Source organism: Podarcis pityusensis (assembly GCF_964106645.2).
Source record: "Podarcis pityusensis genome assembly, chromosome: 17".
NCBI classification, from domain to species: domain Eukaryota; kingdom Metazoa; phylum Chordata; class Lepidosauria; order Squamata; family Lacertidae; genus Podarcis; species Podarcis pityusensis.
Genome location: NC_138042.1, coordinates 21,748,700 through 21,764,448, shown reverse-complemented (window position 1 = coordinate 21,764,448; position 15,749 = coordinate 21,748,700). Strand labels below are relative to the sequence as shown.

Here is a 15,749-nt window from a genome sequence, read left to right as displayed (position 1 = left end):
GAGTGGCCAATAGGCTTGCAGGAGCAAGCTGCTTATAAAATGAACGCTCTCCGCATCAAATAGGGGTGCCTTTTGTGTGGTAGCGTGCAGCCCCCCGGATCCCAGTGTGACTCCTGGTAGTTTGGGCTGGCTTCATCCTCCCCAGGCTGGATACCTGGAGGTCTCCGCCTACTTCAGCCAATCGCCCAATCCCGCCTGGGGAGGCTTTGCCAGGGGATTGGCCAGGTAAGGGGAGGGACCGTCCTGCTCACACAACAGAAGGTGAATCTTACCTGTGAAGCGGCAGTCGGCCCCAGAGCTTATAAAATGCAACCTCTCCCCTTAATGTTTCATTCCGCAGCTTCTTTGTGATTGGCATCCCATGTGCCCTTTGAGCCTTGTGGACTTGCCGGTAGCCATACAGGGCTGAGTAGGAATTTTTAGAGTACATCTTGATTGTCAACAAATGTTTTGGTTTTTTTTTTTTTTTGCCAATGCCACACTGCTGTTAATTTGATTGGCTAATGATGGCATGGGTTGCTATTTGGCAGTTTGGCTTCTTTGTGGCTGGCAGGTGGAGTAGTACATGATCAGTACTGTGAGGCTTGTTGGGTAGAGACTATTTCATAGACCACCTCTTATTGTCAACTGCTTGGTTTGATGTACACAGGGCCTAGAAGGTGTCACCAGCTAAATGCTGGACAGCAGGGGTTGCTGGCAACTGCCAAGTAACACACCAATGGCTTTTCCTTCTGGGAAGATGGCTATTTGTCTCAAATTACGCCAGCCTGGGTGACAGAATTTCTCTAGGGTAGTTTGGCCCCTTAGCTGTAGGCAGGAGATGTGCTAGCTGCCTGTATAGGTTTTCACCTGCCAGTACTTGTGTTTGGGATTGACACAGGTTTTCCATTAAGGTCCGTATAGTTAAAGCTATGGTTTTCCCAGTAGTGATGTATGGAAGTGAGAGCTGGACCATAAAGAAGGCTGATTGCCGAAGAATTGATGCTATTGAATTCTGGTGCTGGAGGAGACTCTTGAGAGTCCCATGGACTGCAAGAAGATCAAACCTGTCAATTCTGAAGGAAATCAGCCCTGAGTGCTCACTGGAAGGACAGATCCTGAAGCTGAGGCTCCAATACTTTGGCCACCTCCTGAGAAGAGAAGACTCGCTGGAAAAGACCCTGATGTTGGGAAAGATGGAGGGCACAAGGAGAAGGGGACGACAGAGTTTGAGATGGTTGGACAGTGTTCTCGAAGCTACCAACATGAGTTTGAGCAAACTGCGGGAGAAACAACAACAATTTGTGTTTGGGATTGACACAGGTTTTCCTTACTATATTTTAATAAAAAATTACTTTTTACAAATACTTGTTGGTGAACCTTCATTCTCTCATAGTGTTCCAAAAGTTGTTTAAGAAATCTTGATTTGCGGCTGTCTCATGGTGGAATGAATACTAATGCCGCAATATAAGAGACATAGAGTGTGTTCCCATATTTATTTGTTTTAGTTATTTATAATCCACTTTTCAAACTAATTTTCAAAAGTAGCTGCATGGTTATTAGATCCTCTGTACTATAGGAAACTGAAAAACCATCCATGAGCTAATGGAGGACATGAGTAATAGTCAAATCACAGTATTCACAGCACTGTTTCCCTCCTAATACTTAGAAAGACTTATTATGAACATTCCATATGACAAGGAACAATAACATGAAAGCAATGAAAATTAGAAGCTTGGCTGGACAAGCAGTCCAGGCAGGTAATACAATAAAAAGTGAAGAAGCATTGTTATCTCTGTAAATAATAGCATTTTTGAGGTAATTATTGCCATAATGATTCACGTTACTTTGATATTAAGGGCTCTTTAAGGGAGAGTTTAGTTTAACAAACATAACAAATTATGAATAAATAACCATTTTTAGATGTCTAAATACAAAAACTCTTTATCAGAAAACGACAGAAAATCATGGTAGAAGGAGGATAAAGATGCATATGTGGATATTTAGGCAGAAAAAGAAATGCAATGAAAGAATTTTCATAGTCACCATTGGATAGAGTCACTAATTTTGCCTAAGCGTATTTTGTTGTTGTTGCGACTTTGACATTTCCAGCAGTGAAAAACACCTAGAAAACTTTGAGGAAAGCACATATAATGCTTCTATGGGGCTAAATAAATGTGTATTGTGTGTGGGTTTTTAATAGCACCTACCTCAGCTGCCACCAGCTTTTCTTAAAGAAAAAAAAATTGAGCCTCCAACTTGAGCAAAAAATAAAAATAAAAATATAAGTGAAGTGAAAAGAGCGAGAGTCTGAACAAGACTAGTGACATTTCACAGATGGTGCCAAATTAGGTGAAAACCTCAAGTTAAGAGCACATAGAACGATTTGTGAAATAAATGACATGTAGCAGGGGGAAAATATTTATTCAGCACCACCTTCTAGAATTGGCTAAGTCAGAACCAAACCACTGGAGCAAAACATCACTGAAATCTATACCAGACAACTGGTCCAGGAGGATGCCACAACACCTGAGAAAGCCCAGCAGGGTAGCACACTCATTGTCCTTGATTATCCATCAGGTAACAAAGGCCCTTTACATGCCACTTTTATAGGGACGCAGGTGGCACTGTGGTCTAAACCACTGAGCCTCTTGGGCTTGCTGATCAGCAGGTCGGCGGTTCAAATCCGCAGGACGGAGTGAGCTCCCGTTGCTCTGCCCCAGCTCCTGCCAACCTAGCAGTTTGAAAGCACACCAGTGCAAGTAGATAAATAGGTACCATTGCGGCGAGAAAGTAGACAGTGTTTCTGTGAGCTCTGATTTCCGTCACAGTGTTCCGTTGCACCAGTAGCAGTTTGGTCATGCTGGCCACATGACCCGGAAAGCTGTCTGTGGACAAACGCCAGCTCCCTCGGCCTGAAAGCAAGATGAGCACCACAACCCCATAGTCGCCTTTGACTGGACTTAACCGTCCAGAGGTCCTTTACCTTTACCTTTTACAGGCCACTTTCAAATTGAGATAAGTAGAGTTCGCTAAGAATGTCTGGCGTCACACTTGTTTTTCACCCACTTGAGCACCTTCAGAAGTAGGAGCAGTGATTTAACTGAAAAGAAGGCCTGTAAAACTATTGTTGGATCCTAACTTGGATTCCACTGGTGCAACCACCCCGTGAGTGGACTTATCTGCCCATAGGACACTTCCACAAGTGGAAAGGTGGAGGTGACCTTAACTTGATCCACTCTGCCCATTCTGTTCCCGGAGCCTTCAGCAGCAGCGTGGGGTAGGGTAGGGGGCTGCAGTGAAAGGAGGAAAGCAGTAAAAATTACCCATTTGACAGCAGAATCTTCCATAAGATTTCAGGGCCGTCTGTAAAAAGGATCCCTTCTGTTTGTTGACTCCTAGTTACAATCCAAACCAGTGTCCATTCTTCATGGTTGCAGGTACAGGATACTGTACCTTTTAGGAAAAGGTACAGTATCGCACTGCTGTGCAGTCTTGTTTTCTTAACCATTTTAGGCCAAGAAAATTCACAGTGCATGCCTATTTCTCCCCCACCCCCTTCCTCCTCACTGTTAGGAATAAAATATGGTCAATTTCAAAGCACTTTTTAAATCTTCCATATGAAATACCTATTTATAGATAAATGTCTGGGAATAATGTCGCATGCTGTTTCCAACACACAACTTTTAGTAAAGCACTCAATATTATTTAATGTTAGGAGGTGTCCAAGAGTTAACCTTGCAAATTATGCAAATACTGGTTTTATTTTTACTGCTTCGGTTTTAAATATTAAGAACCATTTATTATTTATTTACAATGCAAAGTATTCTGATTTTTTTTAAAAGAGGCTGCGAGTACATAAATACCACCCAGTGTGTAGTTTTAAACATGATTTATCAAAGAATATGAAATTGGCTTTTCTTCTTTTGCTCAGTAGCAGTAATTAACACAGCGTGGTTCATTGCCTGCAAAAAAAAAGAAAAAAGAATGTGATTCAAATAAATTCAAGTTATAAAACAAATTCAAGACAAAAAACAATTCTTTCATCCATAGAACAAATTACGTTTGCATTCCTAGTTTTAAAAAATATCAGTTTTGTAAGTCTTTTAATCACAGTTTTATTGGGGCTAAAGCGTGTAAAATGCAAGTGTACAAACAGTTCCAATGGTACATAAGGAATGACATTGCAGCATACATAGACATGCTACAGCCCCTGGAGCGAAGAACAAGCGGCACGCATCCCGAGGGACGTGGTGCTCAGCGCACAGGGGCGTGGTGTGCACCCCGGGGGTGTGGTGCGTCACCCGTGGGGGCATGGTGTGTGTCCTGTGGTTGTGCGTCCCGGGGGCAGCTGCGATGGCACCCTTTCCCCAAATGGTACCCAGTGTGGCGCGCTCCCCCACACCCCCTTCATACGCCAGTGCCCCCATCTTCTCCCGCAAGGCCGGGAAGGGAGAGAGTGAGGAAGGGGAAAGGCGGGCAGCAATGCAGCCCACCCCGCAGTATGCAGCCAGGAGCAGCGAGGGAGTGGCTTAAATTCGGGCATCCCCCCCTTCCCCCTCCTATTTTAAAGGTGCAGCTTTGTGTGAGGCTTATATTCGGGCCAATACAGTACTACCAAACAGTTGTAAGAACTCCTGAAGCTTCATAGAATTGATTATGAAAGGGAGGGCTGGAAGAAGGGAAATCTCCACTTTCCATTTTCTGTCGTGCCCTGCCAATGAATGAGAGAAGGGAAGGTGGAGTGTTTGAGGAAGCTGGGGTGAAGGGGATGGTTTGGAGGGTTGAAGGATGGTGGAGACAGGACATCTTCCAGATTTTCTTCTTTTTCCTGGGAAACTTGAGGACAGGGGAGCCCTCGGGCATATGTCCAGCTTCAGTCAAAGATCCTTTTCACTTGATCCTTTTAAGTGATCCTTTAAGATGGCTGGGATTGAGTCAGGAACCGCCTGCTGCTGAGCTATGATAAATCACTGCATGCTCATTTCAGCTTAAAATGCTAGATTCCCCATTCCAAATGAATTTCTAATTTCCAGAATAGCTCCATCTGGAAATGCAGTTTATTTCCTCTCGCTGAGTAGCAGGACAGAACAGGTGTCTAGGAGCAAACAGTTACATTCTGAGGAGCTTTGTTACGTTTGTAATTAGATGCTTATCCACAGTACCAATCTTCATTAGAAGCCCTGGATAATCTTTTATGTATGACCCTTTGCGGCGTCACCTCTGATACCCTCCAACAAGCAGCCTCTCTTGTTATTTTATTAATTCCATGCATAACAGTTCGGTATGGCAATTCATACACATTTTTATGCAAACATGGTTATGATTTCTGAGTACACTTTTTTAGGTAGATATATTTTTGTTTACGTCCATGTAGAAGAAACACAGGTATTCTGAAGCGGATATTTCAGCATCCTACCGAGAGACCCTTGAAAATATCTCTCTGTAAATGGAGTGCTTGAATGTGAATGAAATTTAGGGGCTGATTACAACAATGTCTACATCTAGTTCAAAAATATAAATTGAGATAGATATAAAACAAGGACATTTTCAGATGAGGATTTTTTTGTAAATAAAAAAATGAAAAAACGAAAGCAAACATGCACTTTATGTATCTGTACAGCCAGTGTTTTGGGTGTGTGTTCACTTCTACCCATCTTGTAAAGTGGTACAGAAGCATGATTTGATCATGTAATTGTATCCTGAGAAATAAATAGCAAATAGCATTCCAATATCTTGGTCTTCCAGTGAGATAATATTGTACAGCATTAGTATTTTTCAACCCCCTCTCTCAAATGGAAACTTTGGAAGTAGCTGACAGTTCATGAGATTGATTTAAATATATAAGGCAGTTTTTCACACAACACATAGTATGCTTGTGTTTTTGTTGTTTTCCTGCAAACAGCAATGCAAATGAAAAGTCAGTGTTTTGACATTTGTATAATTGTAAACGGGGAAAAAATAGGTTCTTGGTTCAAGCTGGTATACGTTCATACTTGAAATGCAGACTGTTGTCCTAGATAAATATACATGCCATTCATTAGAATATGTCACTTTTTCTTAGAAACAAGATGGCTGATGCACAATCCTTCTACTGTGGTAGCTGTTCTCTACGTCTTTTCCTTTTCCTGCCTTTTAGAAGTCATTTATGTGAAAAGACTAGAGCTAGGCAATTGATGAATTCATAGTTAAAGCAAATGGCTAATGTTCCACTATAAATCTTAAAACATGTCTACCTCACCTTAACTGCTCATGCTAATCACTATAAAGATATTTTTATACCATATTTTAACACCTTTCAGAGCATCCCTGATTCCTCAATCTGTCAGGTGCTTTATGATTCCCACTTGTGCAATAAAAGACAATGTAAAACTTTATTTCAACTGATGTCAGTATCCTTCTGATTCACCTCTCCAGGTTCTAGAGGGAAATTAGGCAACAGAGAAAGCTATTTCTGATTTAAAATGTCACAGGGACTATATTTTTAAGCCACCACACCATTTCTTCAACACAAACCCAACGGCATGAATTCCAAAGAGTGTTATCATAGAATCATAGTATCTTAGAGTTGGAAGGAACCCAAAGGTCATCTAGTCCAACCCTCTGCAATTCAGGAATCTCAGCCAAAGCATCCATGACAGATGGCTACCCAACCTCTGTTTAAAAACCTACAAGGAAGGCGAGTCTACAACCTCCCAAGGGAGACTGTTCTACCGTTGAACATCTCCTTCATAAAGTTTTCCCATATATTTAGTCAGAATCTCCTTTCTTATAACTTGAAGCCCTTAGTTTGAGTCCTACCCTTCACTCAATAGCATTTCTCCATCTTCTTCATGCAGACCTACCACTTGCTTGTTCTTCCTTTTGCTTTGAACATAGCCAAAGAAACCTTTTAGAAATTATTTTTAACCTCTCTTGCAGGACCTGAGTGTTAGAATTCCTGCCCCATGATTGCAGTCATGGGATTGTTGTCTTTCACATGACGGTATATGTTTTGACTCCACAGAGTCGGATGTGACGGAGACAGGATGTTTGTGTTACTGTGTTCCGTGAAGTGGGACTATTGTCCTTTGTTCTTTTTCTCTTTGCTGTCTGGTGGTAGAGAGAGAGGGAGCCATGTTGCAGTGCTCCATGTGTGTTTATATGTAAATAAAGTAGATTAGCCAAAATGCTGAGTTGCTGAGGTCTGTCAGACATGATGCGCAAACTCTGCGGATCCCTACGTGTGCTGATGTCCATTGGTCGCTATGATATTCGGGCTGAAGAAAGCTTTTGAAGCTCCCGAACAATTGACCAGGAGCGCGGGAACAATCGACCAGGAGGGAGGGAACATGCCAGTTGGGCATGTGTCTCTGCCAGGGTCCTACTCGAGTGTAGGCTGAACTCCTGACACTGAGCTCATTCTAAGCATTAGCCCACCTGACATTCACTCTGCAACTGTTGGCTACTTGTGTGTACTCTTTTTGGGGGATTTCTCCTTTCTTCCAATTCTTATGCATGCCCTTCTTAAATCTCAGCTCATCTGTAAGCTCCTTATGAAGCCACACCAGTTTCCTTAGATGCCTCCCACTTTTCTTTCCTGTTGGCTCTCCCATTTTGGTCTCTACAGCAACAGCAGGCACTGTAACTCTCCAGCGATTTGACTTCACTCCCAAAGGCACACTCTTCTATTGTCGCCTGAAACAGATGAATGCCTCCCATATGCTACACCTGCACTTAGATGGAGGGATTTGCAGGGCATTCCTATCCTATGGTAGCCTGGCTTCCCCCATAAGGGCAGCAATGGATTCAAAGGCAACAACAACGCCATCCTCTGTGTCTATTTGATGTGTCCCAGCTGTATTGGAGTTCTGCCACTCCTTCTCCTTCTTACTGCTAACTGACTCCAAGGACCTTCTCGTAGGCTACTTCATTCAAAACTGAAACCCTAAACCTGGCCTTTGCACCTGAGAGCCAGTGTAGTGTAGTGGTTAAGAGTGGTGGACTCATAATCTGATGAACCGGGTTCGCTTCCCTGCTCCTCCACATGCAGCTGCTGGGTGACCTTGGGCTAGTCACACTTCTCTGAAGTCTCTCAGCCTCACTCACCTCACAGAGTGTTTGTTGTGGGGGAGGAAAGGAAAGGAGATTGTTAGCCACTTTGAGACTCCTTAAGGGGAGTCTAAACTCTTCTTCTTCTTCTTCTTCTTCTTCTTCTTCTTCTTCTTCTTCTTCTTCTTCTTCTTCCCCCTGGATAGTTCAGTTGCTTAGAATGTGATGCTGACAACACCAAGGTTGCAGGTTTGATTCCCATATGGGACACCTACATATTCCTGCATTGCAGGGGGTGGACTAGATGATCCTCTGGGTCCCTTCCAACTCTACAATTATATGATTCTATGTATAAACCCAGCAAAGAAGGGGCCCCACTCCCTTTTGCCTGGCAGTCTTGATCTCTGATGGTTCCCTTGATGGGCCATCAGTGGCCTTTGTTCCTTACTAATGGCCCATTCTGCTAGCTTTGCTGAACTAGCTTGGCTCCTTAGCATAACTGGATCCATGGAGTTTCCATGTCTGGCAAAGTTTAATCAAACCTTGGTTAATTGTAACTTTTACTAAATCATAACATATTTAGGAGGCTCTTGCCCGCCCCCATAACATTGTAAATATATTTTATCTTCTGTCTTCAGATGAAATAAATGTGCAGAAAAGAACTTCTTCTGCCTATGTTTATTGGTCTTTCAACCCAACCCCCCAGAAAAAGAAAAATTGTATTGTTTCCTCAAGTTACGGAAAATCATTCTGACATGATTTCACCTCAAGTTTAATTGAGTCAGTGAGTGGATATAATGAAGCATTTTGTTAGTGGTCTCCAGTGGAGGTGTTAATAGGAAGGAAAGTAATTTTCACCTTATTTATATGTTGTATAAATATAAAGCGATCTTTCTGCCGAAAGCTCAATTTTCTTCATACTATTTCAGTAAAGGTTGCAGGCCTTATTCAAGAAATATGATCTTTTATTGCAAATTACAGTACAAAGTTGTATTTCTAGAAGCAATAAACAAAACTACTGATTCATGGTAGAATAATAATGCAAACAAAGAGTGTTCCAGATGCCATATTAGTCACACATTTGAGAACCTTAAATAGCCATTTTCTAATGGCAAAGGCTTATTAGCCAACTCACTCTGTTGCAGCTTCTCAATTAAAATATGGCAAATTAGTGTTTGAGAACAATTATGTTTTGTTTCATAGAACTCTGAATAATAAAAATGGACTACAATCGTACCTTGGTTGTCAAATGCTCTGGAACTTGGATGTTTTGGCTCCTGAACACCGCAAACCCAGGAGTGTTTCGGTTTGCAAACATTCTTTGGAACCCGAATGTCCAACACGACTTCTGCAGCTTCTGACTGAGTGCAGGAAACTCCTGCAGCCAATCAGAAGCTGTGCCTTGGTTTGTGAACATTTTTGGAATCTGAACAGACTTCCGGAACAGATTCCGTTCAACAACCAAGGTATGACTGTATATCCATTTAATGGCAAGCAGTGTGATCCTAACCATGCAAATTCAGTAGTCCTATTGAATTCAATGGACTTATTCCAAAGTAAGTGAGGTTATTATTGCAGACGTATGCCTTTATGAGATATAAAGTGAGGTATTCAATAAAGCACTTCTGCTAGTGCAAGGATTTCCATGGATCATAGATCCTAGATCCTCCTCTCCTCTCCTTTCCTCTTCCCTCTCTGCATCCCCCTGAATCTACTCTGGAAGGTTGCAGGAACACCCAAAGCAGATTTAGAGGGCATTGGGGACAGGGAAGGGAAGTTCTATTGCACAGCCAAACGTTGAATACTTTGTTGAATACCACTCAAATTAATTAAAAATCAATCAATCATGGTGGTGCTGTTCTTTCCTATTATCTGGTTAATAAAGTTCGTTTTCTGTGACTTCAGAGAATGACAGGAATTAAGTGCCTTCTGTAGGCCAATGTACTAAACTGACATCTAATTGCTTCTAGTCCATGGTCTTTAGGTGCAAGTGCTTGAGCCGAAGACGATATAGCTCCGTTTGTGCTACCAGGCCAGCAAGAGTTATTGCATTTATATCCTAATCTGACTCTCTAACCACTGCACCACACTGAGATTGCCTTCCTTGACCAAGCAAAGGGTAGAAGGCAGGCTTCCTATTTTCCACTATGGCACAAAATAATTCTTATATCCATGCGTGGCCATCAGTGTACACCAAGGGGCAGGAAGTGGACTTTTTATGGCCTATGGCAAACTCTCTGGGCACAGTGCACATGGTAGGCATGGACAAAAAAAAAAAAAAAAAACTTTAAAAAAATTGTTGGATTAAAGTTGGATAGTTGACAAAGGATCTTTGCCTGATTGGTTTTTTTATGTGTAATATGAAATCAGGGTGTTAGCCTTTTATAAAATAACTAGTGAATATAATACAATAAAATAAAATTACAATTCTCTTTCTGTTTCTCAACAGGAGCTGCGGTTCACAAGGTTGAGGTAAGATTCTAATCTTAATAAAAATAAACGAAGTGTTTGATTAGAACAAAAACAAAAGCATACAAGTCTTGTCTGAGGCTTGGTGGCTGAGCTGCGTGATGAAATTAAATATGGCTGTTTGGAAGATTATAGATGATCTCTTGTTCCCTACTTTATTGTTTTGCTAAGCTGATATGCCATTACTTAAGCATTGTCTTGGACTGCATAAACTCAGTGTTTATTTGTAAATCAGAGTGGAAGTGAGTGTGAATTTACACTCCCCACCTCTGACCTTGAACTTTCATAACTGGATTTGGGCAGGTGGAAGGGAATGATTTTCAATCATATGACTGCCTCAGCCATGGCAGCCATTTTTTAAAAAAATGAAAAGCCATGGGTGCAAGTGTATGTGGAAACTAAGCTATAGCAATGTCTATGCAGGCCTGTTGATAGAGCATGAAAACCTTATTGACTATGGCTTCACATAATGAGATGGCCATAGGAATGGACCATCATTAGAGAGTGGATCATCCATGTATTCAAAGAGGACAGATCCATTTGAGACTGCAACAGCAGAACATTTCATTTTGTAATTCCTTTACATTTCAGCCATGAAAAACAAAAGTTGCATGTCAATGACAAAGTCTGTGCTTATTTTTCTATGTGCAGGGAGCATTTTATGTGCTGAAACTGTCAAACATGTGGTGCCCAACCTGTAATATGGTATGACAGTCGGGGAACACTGGATAAACCCAGAACTAAGTGAGAATGTGAAGCACAGTTCTGAAATTTAAAGCAAAAGTAGTAGAGTAGATAGCAAGAGAGATTTTTTTTTTTTTTTTTTTTGCAACCTAATAAGAGAATTAGGTACAAATTTCCTTAGAAGAGAAAGGGCCAACTCTTTTGATGTCTTGAATATAAAATTCCAAAATGATAAAAAGAGACTCTGGAGAGAACCCCCCCCCATCAAATTCAAATGCCTCTCCCCCCAAAAAAAATCTGACTTTCACCACAAAATTCTTCAGGCAGTCCCTGCCTATGAAATAAGCAGATGTGCATGGCAATTCTATAGATGACAACTCAGAAGCAAGCCCTGTTGATTTCATCAGAGCTTACTTCCAGGTAAGAGAGTACAGGATTCCAGCCTTAATAATCTATAAATACATTTCTAACACCTCATAATATGTACTGGGTGTGTAGGTTCATAATCTTTTCATCGTGGACGTATGATATACTGCATAATCTAATAAGCTTTATTGCTAAGGGTGAACCTGGTTACTGGGAGGGGAAAAACATTTACCTGAAGAGTTTGAGATTTGCTAAAATCTAATGTATCTGTGTCACAAAGATGACTTATTTCTTTCTATAATGCCTATATTGGATAAACATTTTCCCTCCATTTTCAGAGATTTCAATCTCAATTTTCAGAGAAGCACAGGGCACTGTGAAGTTTATACATCCCAATCTTTTCATAGCCTAGGGATATTCCTATCTATTAGATCAGTTTCTTTTTTCCCCTGAAACTCAATAAATTCTTCCACTCCGATCGTGATGTGACTGTTTCCCTCTATATGAAATAAATGAGCCACGAAAATAGTCTATATCCTATACAGTGGGTCACACTTTCAACCCAAATCATACATCTGCATTTTTGGCAACAGAGCAGCTTACTAAGTCATAATGCTAGTGACACTCTCGTGTGGTGAGTTTTGTATATTAGAGAAATATTCTATTTGTATGCTGTATGCAGCTCTGTAGAACAGATATTATTATTATTATTATTATTATTGTTGTTGTGTTGTTGTTGTTGTTGTTGTTGTTGTTGTTGTTGTTATTATTATTATTATTATTATTATTATTATTATTATTAAATACCCTGCCCAACTGGCTGGGTTTCCCCAACCACTCTTGGCAGCTCACAGAACATACTTAAACATCAAACATAAAAAGATCCCAATACAGGGCTGCCTTTAGATATATTCTAAAAGTCAGATAGTTGTTTATTTCCTTGACATCTGATGGGAGGGCGTTCCACAGGGTGGGTGCCACTGCGGAGAAGGCCCTCTGCCTGATTCCTTGTAACTTCACTTCTCACAGTGAGGGAACCACTAGAAGGTCCTCAGAGCTATATCTCAGTGTCTGGGCTGAACGATGGGGTTGGAGACGCTCCTTCAAGTATACAGGACTGAGGCCATGTAAAAACACGCTGATTCCCGGACCGTCCGGGGGCTGGATTGAGAAGGCGATTTGGGTGTGAAACACATAGCAGTCAAGTACAGGATTCCTAGAGTGGACATGCTAGTGGATGCTTTGTACCAGCCAGGAGAAAACATCCTGTTTCCTCCTGAGCTGGAACAAACTTCCTCTGCATGTGACTAGAGGCAGGCATGGTCTAATCTAGCAAGGCAGGGAGTACACTGCTCTCTCTCTTTTTCGGCTCTTCTCTGTTTTGTTTATCTATGAGTCAGCAGAAGTGACTGCTTATCTGCAGTCACTTGGGAACAAACTCCCTTATGGGATAGTTCCACATATGTATATACTTTTGTAATGTAAGTCTGCCTTCAGGGATCTAACTGTGAACTGAATGAATGTGAGTAAACTACTTTTATATTGACTTTAATCAGATTGTCGCATTTATTCTTTTTAAGAGGGACAAGAGGGAATCTTACCATGAATCCTATATTTAGAGGCTAAAACTAGCCTGCAACGAGCAAACCGCTGTTCGTTTAAAGGGGAATGTTTAAACTCTGCTAAGATAGACAACTTGCTGACGCAAGTCAGGAAGGATATCATTAAGCAACATATCCTCTCCTGCCTCCCTGAACATTCCCACAATGAACCCCTTCATTGTAGGCTCAGGTTGTATATATGGCTCCATATATCAAAAAGACACCACAGTCTCTGCTGTGCTTCATTCTGAGGAAACCAAACCCCTGAACCCCTGGAATCGTGGACTGCTCGGAGATCGGGCTGGCGTGCAACACAGGATTAATTGGATTGGGCCCCTTTATTTATAATGGGGAAATAATCCGTACTGACAAAACCATCTCTATGTGAATCGCTTTTTTCTTTTAATTTTTAGCACATGAACTAACCTTTTGAATACAATGAAAATCGCTTTACTATATTTAGTAAAAAAAAAAAAAGCACAACAGGTTCATCTCCACCACCTCCTTCCCCCCGCCCATAATGTACCTTTAATGTTATCATCCTCGCAAATCCATCGGCAGACTGTCTGGTCAGGTGTATAACTGGAAAAGGTCAAGGCAAAATATCAGCATACTTAACAAATGGATTTGCGTGCAGTGTTCGTAGGAATCCTTCCAGTTGCATGGCAACCATCTTTGTAATTACTATTTGCAATTCCATTTTTAATAGTTTGATTACTATTTTCTCCATTATATTGTTGCATATAATGAATTTAAATTCATCCCTCTCACTTTCTTCTTCTTCTTCTTTACAACAATAAATGCAGGCTAGTATCAGGTCAACTAGCATTAAACTTAGCTTCCAAAAACAGATGAGTAATGCCTAGATAGCACATTATACAGATTTTGAGGTTCTAATGTTAGAAGTAGAAACATATGCAGCTGCTTGTCCTGACTCAGACCATTGTTCCATCTAGCTCCTACTGAGTGGCAGTGGCTCTCCAGGATTCCAGACGGGATCTTTTCTAGCGCTACCTGGATTGACAGGGATTGAATCTGGGACCTTCTGCATGTGAAGCAAATGCTCTAACATCGAGCTATGGTCCTCCCAATGTATGTAACCTTATATCTCAAAATGGATAGGACATGGAGTGGCAGAGAGGGATCAAAGTGACAAGGAAAATCATAAGCCTGTGCTTGATAATAAGGGGTGGTAAATTAGCAGTATGGCACACATTGTCATCCCTTTCAGTAACTTTCAAACAGGGGTGGCAACTTGAATAAAATATTGGGGGGGGGCAGGTAAGCCCCACCTCACATGATCAATCTCAGACATGGTGTATGCACACCATTTCAATGGCAACACCTATCAACTTTGAGGGGCCCCAGCCCCCTCAAATATTTTATTAGGGTGTCCGAAGGGACCTCAGCCCCTAGAAGTTGGCTCCTATGCCTTCGGACAAAAATTTAATAAACATTGATTCAGAGGCACACTGGTAATTGAGCTAAATAAAGGTTTGTGGCATTGCCATTAAAATGGAAGGGGGTATATTGGGCCACAGAATACTTTTGAGTTGAAAAGGTTTAAGGACTGCCTTAGATTGCATTTAATACTCACTTGCATAAACCTTCCTGTGCATTCCTTAGTATACACTGAGATCCACCATGGCATGTTGAGTGAAAAGCACCCAATTCTTGGCTATAGGCATTCCATAATTCTGCAAGCTAGAAAAGATTTGCATGTTTCTTACATATGTCACACTATTTTGTAAAACAACAACAACAACAACAACAACAACAACAACAACAATAGATGGGTTGATGCATTTTACTGGGGGAAATGTATTTTGTGAACTAACCATAGAATGCACAGAAGCATTCACAGGCTGTGCGCTGTTGCCAAGACCCGTGTGGAACAGAGGAGGAGGAAAGCCTGTCTCTGTCTGTGGTGGTGAATAAGGTGGGACAGAAGTAGAAATAACTAATTCTAGTTTTGTTCCCATTATCCTCCCTGTCAGAGGCACCAAATTGCTAGAGAAATTGAGGGGAGCTGACATTGCACACGTGACACATATGACGCACAGTGTTGCGTCATGACTTCAGATGGAACTAGGGGGTGAAGCCACAACATGACAGTAGCCCTGCTTCAATGGCTGGTGGCTCCTTCTCTTTGGCCCTTGGCCTCCTCCTCTTCCTCTTCCTGCTGCCACAACCGGCCAAGGATTGCTTTTCTCCCCCCTTCCCCTCCATGGCAAGAGGAGGAGGAGAAGGAACTGGCCACTGAAGCTGCGCTTGGCCTCGTCCACCCACTGTCTTTTTGAACATTGGGGTGCAGCCTCCCAAAAAAAATATTGTGGGGCCCCTAAAGTCCTGGGCCCCTAGGAGTTGGCGCCCCTGCTCTTTACTGAGTTGTGCAAGGGCAACACTGAGGCTGTTTGCACACAATGGGTATAGAGCAACCACCTGCAAAGAATCCTGGGAAGTCTGGCATACCTTTGCAGAGCTATGATTCCTATCATAGGTTTACCAGACGTCCCTGGTTCCCGGGGACAGTCCCCAGATTTGCAAATCTGTCCCTGGACAAATTCCGTCCCCGGAATGTCCCCAGATTTGCAAATATGTCGCCGGGAAACGTGGCAG

The 15,749-nt window shown here is 41.8% G+C and overlaps 1 protein-coding gene across 26 annotated transcripts in view; it reads left to right on the top strand.

The window, feature by feature from the left end:
• The window catches only part of PTPRD (protein tyrosine phosphatase receptor type D), a 722,358-nt gene that overhangs the window by 132,206 nt on the left and 574,403 nt on the right, over window positions 1–15,749 (top strand). For all 26 annotated transcript variants that reach the window (XM_080987670.1, XM_080987673.1, XM_080987664.1 and 23 more), the window contains exon 2: window positions 10,460–10,482. The gene's annotated coding sequence lies outside the window, so the exon portion shown is untranslated. The remainder of the gene's footprint in view (window positions 1–10,459; window positions 10,483–15,749) is intronic.